Here is a 7972-nt window from a genome sequence, read left to right on the forward strand (position 1 = left end):
GAGACCTGGCCTTTCCATCGCAGGGACAGGCTCAGGAAAAGGACAGTCCAGAGCCTGGCTCAAGCCCCACTTGGGAATTGTTGCTTGAAGCTGAACCAGCTGCAGCTTTGGGGGCTGAAATCTCCTGCCATGCACCCTCCCTGCCTTGCAGAGCATGTGGGCACGCACAGAGGGGGACCCGTGGCAGGGTGTTTTGGTTTGAGGAACCCACATCAATTTATTGTCATTTAGACAGTTATTCTCTCACCCGATGACCCGTCCCCACCCGGGAAGGGGAATCGGGACAAAACAAGGAAACCCCAGGGTTGAAATATAAACTGATTTAATAGAATAAGACTAAATAATTGACATTAATAACACCAAAGAACCAATATTTATCTGGATACCAGTATAAAATACACGGGGATCACACCCAGCCCATTCCCCCAGCAGAAGCCGTGCACTCCCCGCAGGGACAGCCCATGTGGGACGCTGCGGGAGGAAGGGAAGGGCTCAGGGCTCCGGCACCGGGGCAAGGAGTTCTCAGGGTCACAGCCATCATATAAAGAGAGAGAACTCCTCAGCAAACTTTCTAATTGCTACGGAACGTGACATTCATGGTCTGAAATAACCCTGTTGGCAGCTTGGGTCAAGTGCCTGGGTCTCATCCCTCCTCGTCTCCGCACCTGGTGAGCTCGAAAACACCGAGACCTTGAAACCTGCACCCCATCGCTGGCTGTAAAGTAAATATTTTCCCCAATTCAGACACTAGAGTCTTCTAAAAGTACAGTTTTCCCAAGCATTAGAAGATAAATTAGTCCTGTGTCGCTCAAAGCGGGGCAGGGGACATCTGTAGGGGGATCCCAGGCAGCCCCCACCGACTCCATCCACCCCTGGGCATCTCTGCTCCAGCTGCCACAGGAAAGAACCACAACTCCCGGCATTCCCGACAGGATCCTGGAGTGCCCAGACAGCCTCCCAGACCGAGTCCTTCACACCTCAGCACCCAATCGGTTCATGCATGAGCACCCGTTTCGTACATGCATGAGAGCCCAACATGCTCATGCATGACCGCCCAGCTAATTTATGCATGAGGGCCCAATTAGCGCACACACAGCACCTGATTAGTTTCATGCAAGAACACCCAATTAATTTATGTTTGATTGCTCAATTACGTCACACATGAGCACCCAATAAGTTCACATCTGAGCTGCCGGCTCATGCCTGAGCTCCCAATTAGAACATGTGTGAGTGCACATTTGCATCACACCTGAGCACCCAATTAATTTGTGCATGAGCACCCAGTAGCATCATGCCTGGGCGCCCAATTACACCCTGCATGAGTGCCCAATCGGTTCTTGCATGAGCGCCTGATTACTGCCTGCATGACTGACTAATTATTCAGGCATGGGTGCTCTGTTAGCGCACACCTGAGCACGCAATTAGCTGGTGGATGAGCCTTGTGTTGGACATCCAGGGCAGGGCTCAGCAGCTGGGAGGCGATGGGTGGGAGGAAGGCATGAAGTGCGTGTTGCCATCACAGTCAGCTCAGAAACCAATGTCATGCCCCATCGTGTGAAGAACCATCAGCCCAGCAGAGGACAGGCAGGTTGAGGAGTGTCAGCCACGATGGGAGGAGACATGCAAGGAGGTGCAGGGAGATGCTGGAGGAGATGCGCTGAGAGAGACGGTGGAGGAGACCTACTCCAAAACCCAGCTCCTAGGAGAAGTCTGATTAAGAAGGGCAGAGGTCTTACCAAAACAAGCTAAAAACCATGCCAGCTTTCTCTGTGTTTCACTTTTCCTTCTCCTTTGTGAATGGGATAGTGGAAAACACAGTCTGGTGAGAAAGTGATAAACGAGGCCTCGGTCCCCGATGTCCACAGAGCTCACACGCAGACCCCGAGAGCTCCCTTTGCTTCCAGCCATGATGTTGCAAAGAGGATCCCTCATTTAGCAACCCGACCAGCTTTGCCCAGCTTTTTTTATTGCTCTGCTTTTTTACTTTTCCACTCAAAACACCTTTGCTGCAGCTCCTGGGCAGATGTTTAACTTCATTCTTTCTTTGGGGATGCTCTGGTGAGAAGGATTCCTCTTGTCCTCGTTGCCCCAGGGTCAGCCCGATGGCCCAGCTGCCACACGTCCACCCCGTCTCCCCTCGCCACCGTTCCCTGCGCAAAAGGGGATTGCAGCTTTAATGAAGTCAGGATTTATGCAAGTTAATCTGGAGGTGACCCGTCTGTGTTAAGCAGGTTGACATCCACCCGGTGCCTCCCACTGGTTTTGTCTTACAGCTCGGCACATGTAACCTGAGGGGGGGGTCTGGCCCTGGGGGTCCACAGAGAGCTGTCAGTCGGCCACCCAGAGACCTGTGAAGAGCCAGGACGCCTCCCCGTGCGTGGAGCTCAAGAGGTCCTCCAGGATGTCCCCAGCACCAAGCCTCAAGCTCGTCCTTCAGCCTCTAAACACTTCCTCCTCCCACCCCACTGGCAGCTGCATGCCCAGGGGTCTCCGGGGTAAGAGAAGTCTCTCTTCATCCATTTTTACTGATCGACACATGCGGTCAAAGCCCTTTTTGTCCCAGGAGGTCTTGAGCCATGTCCAGAGCCCTTAACCCCCCTCCCCACCAGTGGCAGAGGGTGGCTAGGACACCCTCGACTATTAACACCGATGGACAGAGCAAGTCACTCATCAAATCTCTTCCCTAGACTGATCCAGCGTTGAGCTTCTCTTCTGCTGCCAGCACAAGGGAAAGCCCCCGGCCATCCCAGCTACTGGCAGTGCAGGATTCCCCCCGCCCCGGCCAGCCTGCATGGGAGAGGGAACACAACGTCCCAGCCGCTGGGAATCAGCGCTTGCCCGGGTACCGGGCAGGTAGACAAGCCTGCCCAGACCTGAGCAGACCTGCCCAGGTGCTTAAACAGAGCTCCCGGGTCTTAAACTGCAGGGGGGGGGACACAGCCCTGAGCCTGGGCTTGGCCGAGCCCATCAGATCCCACGAGAGGGCAAAGCTCAGCTCAGACTAGTTTGCCCAGTGAGAAGCCAGCTGTATGCGCAGAGGCGTGCGCTTCTCCAGCCGCTTGCTCCAAACACATGGACGCTGGGGTAGAAAAGCACGAGGGGCATCAGGGCAGGCAGACGCAGGGGCTCAGTTACCTTAATTTCAGGTTCCCCTGAAGCAGGTCACGCGTCCTCTGCAAGCTCCCCCCAGGGGCCTGGGAGGAGAGGTCTGGGCGAGCCAAAAGCCGACCGAAGACGGCCACCAAAGGGCTCGCTGGGAGGAGAACAGGGCGGAGGGAGGCAACGGAAGGCCACTGGAGAAAAAAGGTGCAGGGAAAATAGAGATATGAAGAGCATGAGAGAGAAAAACGGGATACATAAATACTAAAAAAAAAAAAAAAAAAAAAAAGAACAAAAGAGGATGGAGGAGGGAAAGTAAGGCGAGCAGAGGGAGGGATAAAAGAGCTGTGCCAAGTGTTCCCCGTCTTGTCCCTTAAGCCCTAAGCTGATCCAGCAGTGGCAGGTATTTACAGGACGGGCTCAGCTTTCCCAGCTTGTTCCCAGTCTTGGCACAAAGGCCAAGAGCAGACGAAGGAGGAGGACAGAGAATGGCAACAGGGCCCATGAAAGCCCCCGACAAACCCCATTGAGGTGGCTGTCCTGTTCCCATCTGTCAGCAGCCGCTCGGTGAAAGGGTGTGAAAGGGAGGGGGGCAGGCGGTGTGAATCAAGGGCTGACACAAAGAGGAAGAGACTGATTATGCTGTTATTTCTCCACTTTCAAACCCCATTAGGGGACATGCCGGGCTTTTCTCAGGGTCTTTGGGATGCTTAAGCTGCCCATTTAGCAGCAGGAACGGTCCAATTAAAAGAAAGACAAAGGCGTAGCCCAGCCTGTCTTAATTGAAATGGGTTTCAGTCTAATGAGGATTAGGTTCAAGAACAGACCTAAGGGAGCAATCCAATACCCATTACCCTCCTGGACTGTACCACTGGCCATGCCGCCAGCCTTTTAGCCAGCGCACAGCGTGGCAGACCCTCGGGCTCAAGCTTGGTGCGAGGGGAAGGGGAGCAGCCCCTTCCCCAGCCGCCAGCCTCAGGGGCAGCAGCTCAGGCTTCCAGACTTTGCTCTTGCCCCACTCTTTGGAGGCGAGCATCCGGAATTTACCCATCCCAGGGCCGAGATGCCGAGCAGGGAGGAGGGCAGTGGGCTTGAACAAGGAGCGTTGCCCACCTCCCCTAGCACCCTGCAGAATGGGCATGACACTAAACTTCACTGGGAAGCCTTGGCTGCTGCTCCGGGGGCTGGGAAGAGGCTGAGGAAGGGGCGGCTTCCCCATCCCAAAGCTCAGCCGAGCCCATTTGTCCTCAGCCTGCATCCCCTTCCCCGGCAGCTCTCTCACAGCAGAGCCCGGAGACAGACGGGGCTTCCCCCGGCTCCCCATCCCAGCGGCTGCTCCCGGCCTTTCGCTCCCAGTCGCCCTCTGCGCGGCTCATCCCTTTGCTGGGAGCTCTGCCCTGCAATCACATGCACCTGCGTTGCCAGGAAAGTCCTATTTAACTCGGGGTGGGATGTGCATAGTGCTGCTTCAATTGGCAGGCTTTTTAGTTACTGAAATCCTGCAAAATCTCAACTCTACAGCCATGGAATTAAATTACATATATATATATATATATACACATATAGAATCATAGAATTGCCCAGGTTGGAAGGGACCTTTCAGATCATCTAGTCCCAACCATCAACCTAACTCTGACATATATATATATATACACACAAAGCTTTAGCATTGTCTAAATTAGGTTGGATCTTCACAGGGATGGCAAAAGCCGTATCTCTGATACCGGGTTCTTTCTCCATCCTCTCCCCTGTCCCGGTGTAAAGTTGGAATGTCTTGCGACAGGCCAACAGAGAAAAGCCAGCAATACTTTTTTTTTTTTTTTTTTTAAATTTGTGCAAAACCTGGTTCCCCCCCTCTAAGGGCCATCTGAATGATTTTGACAAACGTTTTTTCCAGCAACCCTCCTCCTAACCCAGCAGAACAAAGCGGAAAAAAAAAAAATTATAGCCCAGATGTTAAAAACCCATCAAACAGTTGCAAGCGGGATACGTAGTGGAATATATAGCATGGATGCGCTGAGTTACCTGCCCTGCGGTCCCACACCAGCAGCACTGGGTCCAGCAGGCAGCAGCAGTGGGTCTCCCTCCTCTCCTGGGAGGTGCAGAGCCCAGTGGTGCTGGGGACCGGGAGAACTGTCCCATCTGGGTGATTGTCATGGTTTAACCCCAGCCAGCAACTAGGACCACGCAGCCGCTCGCTCGCTCCCCCCAGCTGGGATCTGAAGGGTAGGATCTGAAGGGTAAAAGTGAGAAAAAAACCTCATGGATTGAGATAAAGACAGTTTAATAGGTAAAGCAAAGCAAAGCAGAACAAGGAATTCATTCCCTGCTTCCCATGGGCAGGCCACCTCCAGGGAAGCAGGGCTCCGTCACGTATAACGGTGACTTGGGAAGACAAATGCCATCACTCCGAATGTCCATCCCCCCTTCCCTCTTCTTCCCCAGCTCTATATATCGACCCCATATGTCATGGAATATCCCCTTGGTAAGGTGGGGTCAGCTGTCCCGGCCGTGTCCCCTCCCAGCTCCCTGTGCCCCCCAGCCCATCGCTGGGGGGGACGGTGTGAGGAGCAGAACAGCCCTTGAGAGCTCGGCAACCACCACAGCCACCAGCGCGCTGTCCCACTGTTCCCACCCCAAACACAGCACCGAAGTCAGCCCCATCCCAGCCGAAACCACGACAGTGACCCTTCCACCCCCGAGGGGGCTCCTCTCCCCGGGTTTGTCCCCGCCGCCGCTCCCGGCTCCATCCCCGGCGCCGCGCGGGGGCACTCGCAGCCCGGCCGCGCCGGGAGCCCTCGGCTTCAGCCGCTCCCTCCGCGCATTCCCGGGATGCTCTTGCTTCCCCGAGGATTATTCGCCGGCTGCACCCCCCGGAGAGAGGCCCCGGTTCCCGGTGTGGGGCGGGGGGGAGGAATCCCCGCCCCGGGGGGCAGAATGCGGCATGCCGATGAACTTCACTCCGGGGGCTGGGAAGAGGCTGAGGAAGGGGCGGCTTCCCCATCCCAAAGCTCAGCCGAGTCCACTTGTCCTCAGCCTGCATCCCCCTCCCCGGCAGCTCTCTCACAGCAGAGCCCGGAGACAGACGGGGCTTCCCCCGGCTCCCCATCCCAGCGGCTGCTCCCGGCCTTTCGCTCCCAGTCGCCCTCTGCGCGGCTCATCCCTTTGCTGGGAGCTCTGCCCTGCAATCACACGCACCTGCATTATCAGGTGAGCGGGGAGAGCCACCAGCACGGCCCGGAGGAGGGTGACAGCCCTGCCTTTCCCCCTGCCTGCAGAGGCAGAGCCCCAGGACACCAACCTGGCGGGAGCTGGTGCTGCTGTTTCACATGGGGGGATCTTCAGAAGTCGCTTATATTCTCCTTAACGTTCCAAACACAGGCAGCAATGGGACGGAGAGGAGCTCGTAGGCCAGCTGGGACGGGCCCGCTCACATGCTGCGTGACGCTCCGCTGCCCATAAAGCCCCAGAGGGAACCTGAGCTCCTCTCGCACCGAGATTCCCTGCCTGTTTGGGCTGGAAGCAGTTTATAGCTGATGCTATCTAGCCGTAAACAGTAATAAGAAGGGCAGGACCACTTATTGCTAATATGCCACTTAATTCTGCTGCCAGATCCTGTAAGGGTGGACCAACGCAGGCAGCAGAAGCGCAAGTGCCAGCGCTGAGTATCCCTGAGCTGCTGGCTCTGAAGCTCCTCTTCGCACCTCACCCTTCCCCTTCCCCACAGCTGCCCTCCACCCCCTCACTGGCAGCTGCAGAGTGAATTTGCAAGGACCCGGCTCTCCAGAGCCCCAGGAAGCAAGGTTTTTAGAGATCATCTGGATTCTTGCGCGCTTCACCTCTCAGCTGCCAGGAGCCGGGAGGGAGGGGAGCAGCAAGGAGGCTGGGAGGCAGCTGGGATGAGAGGCGCATGATATTTTCCATTTCCTCATCTGAATTACGAGCTCCGATAAATAACGCTGGAAATCTCACGGAGCGGGAGCGCTGGCCTCCCAGGTATCCCATGGTTTGAGTCAACAGAGGTGGAAGCAGGTGGCACGCACAATTTATCATTTCCTGGGGGTGGTGGCGGGGGGGAGTTTCTCTCGGTGACTGACAAGCGGGTCCTTTCTGTTATTGTCGTTCGTCTCTGTCAGCCCTCCCTTATCGGCACATTGCTCGGTCTCTCTCTGCCTCCCGCCTCCCCGCCACCACCCCCCGCCGGCATTAATCATTCTAGCGATGCTGCCCACGCCTCTGCTGGAACCAGGTCGTGAAACTCTCATCCCACCCACTTACCACAACCCAGCTCCAGTCACGTTTCAGCCTCCGGCGAAACCATGTGGGGCTCTGCGGGGCCGCTGCGGAGTGGGAAAATCCCGGCTTCTCTTTAACCCGTTGCCACCCCCAAGCCAGGCGTCCTGATCCCAATGCCCGGCACGGGGGGTCCTGCGGGTGGGAGAGGGCCAGAAATGGGGCAAGGAATGCCGTCCACCCACGGAGACGCCATCCCTGCTGCCTCCGCCGCCCAGCCAGGCCGCTGGCAACGCCGAGACCAGACGACAAGTGATTATTGTCTCTGCGTGTGGCCACAAAATGTGTCTGAAGCTGCCGCCTGCTAAGTAGCTGCAAACCCAGAGCTGCAGGCAGGGGTGGGAGCCGGAGGGGAGGCCACCGGGGACCTCCTGGGGACCAGCAGGGAGGGAGATGCTCTGGGGTCACCAGGGGTTACCTGGGACGGGGGGTCCGGAGTGTTGCCAGGAGGGAAAGATCTGGGGACCAGGGACCTCCCGGGGACCAGCACGGAGGGAGATGCTCTGGGGTCACCAGTGGTTCCCTGGGGGTCTGGAGCGTTGCCGGGAGGGGGAGATCTGGGGACCTGGGACCTCCCGGG

The 7972-nt window shown here is 56.7% G+C and overlaps 1 long non-coding RNA gene across 1 annotated transcript; it reads right to left on the bottom strand.

Annotated features, from left to right (window-relative positions):
* Positions 1 to 307: 307 nt before the first annotated feature.
* LOC141732065 (uncharacterized) lies at positions 308 to 7682 on the bottom strand. The gene is made up of 4 exons (XR_012583946.1): positions 7378 to 7682; positions 5125 to 5332; positions 3136 to 3293; positions 308 to 2150 (listed from the first exon to the last, which is right to left on the bottom strand). It is a non-coding gene; the product is annotated as an uncharacterized LOC141732065 (long non-coding RNA).
* Between the last annotated feature and the right edge of the window lie 290 nt (positions 7683 to 7972).

Source organism: Larus michahellis, chromosome 16, assembly GCF_964199755.1.
Source record: "Larus michahellis chromosome 16, bLarMic1.1, whole genome shotgun sequence".
NCBI lineage: Eukaryota > Metazoa > Chordata > Aves > Charadriiformes > Laridae > Larus > Larus michahellis.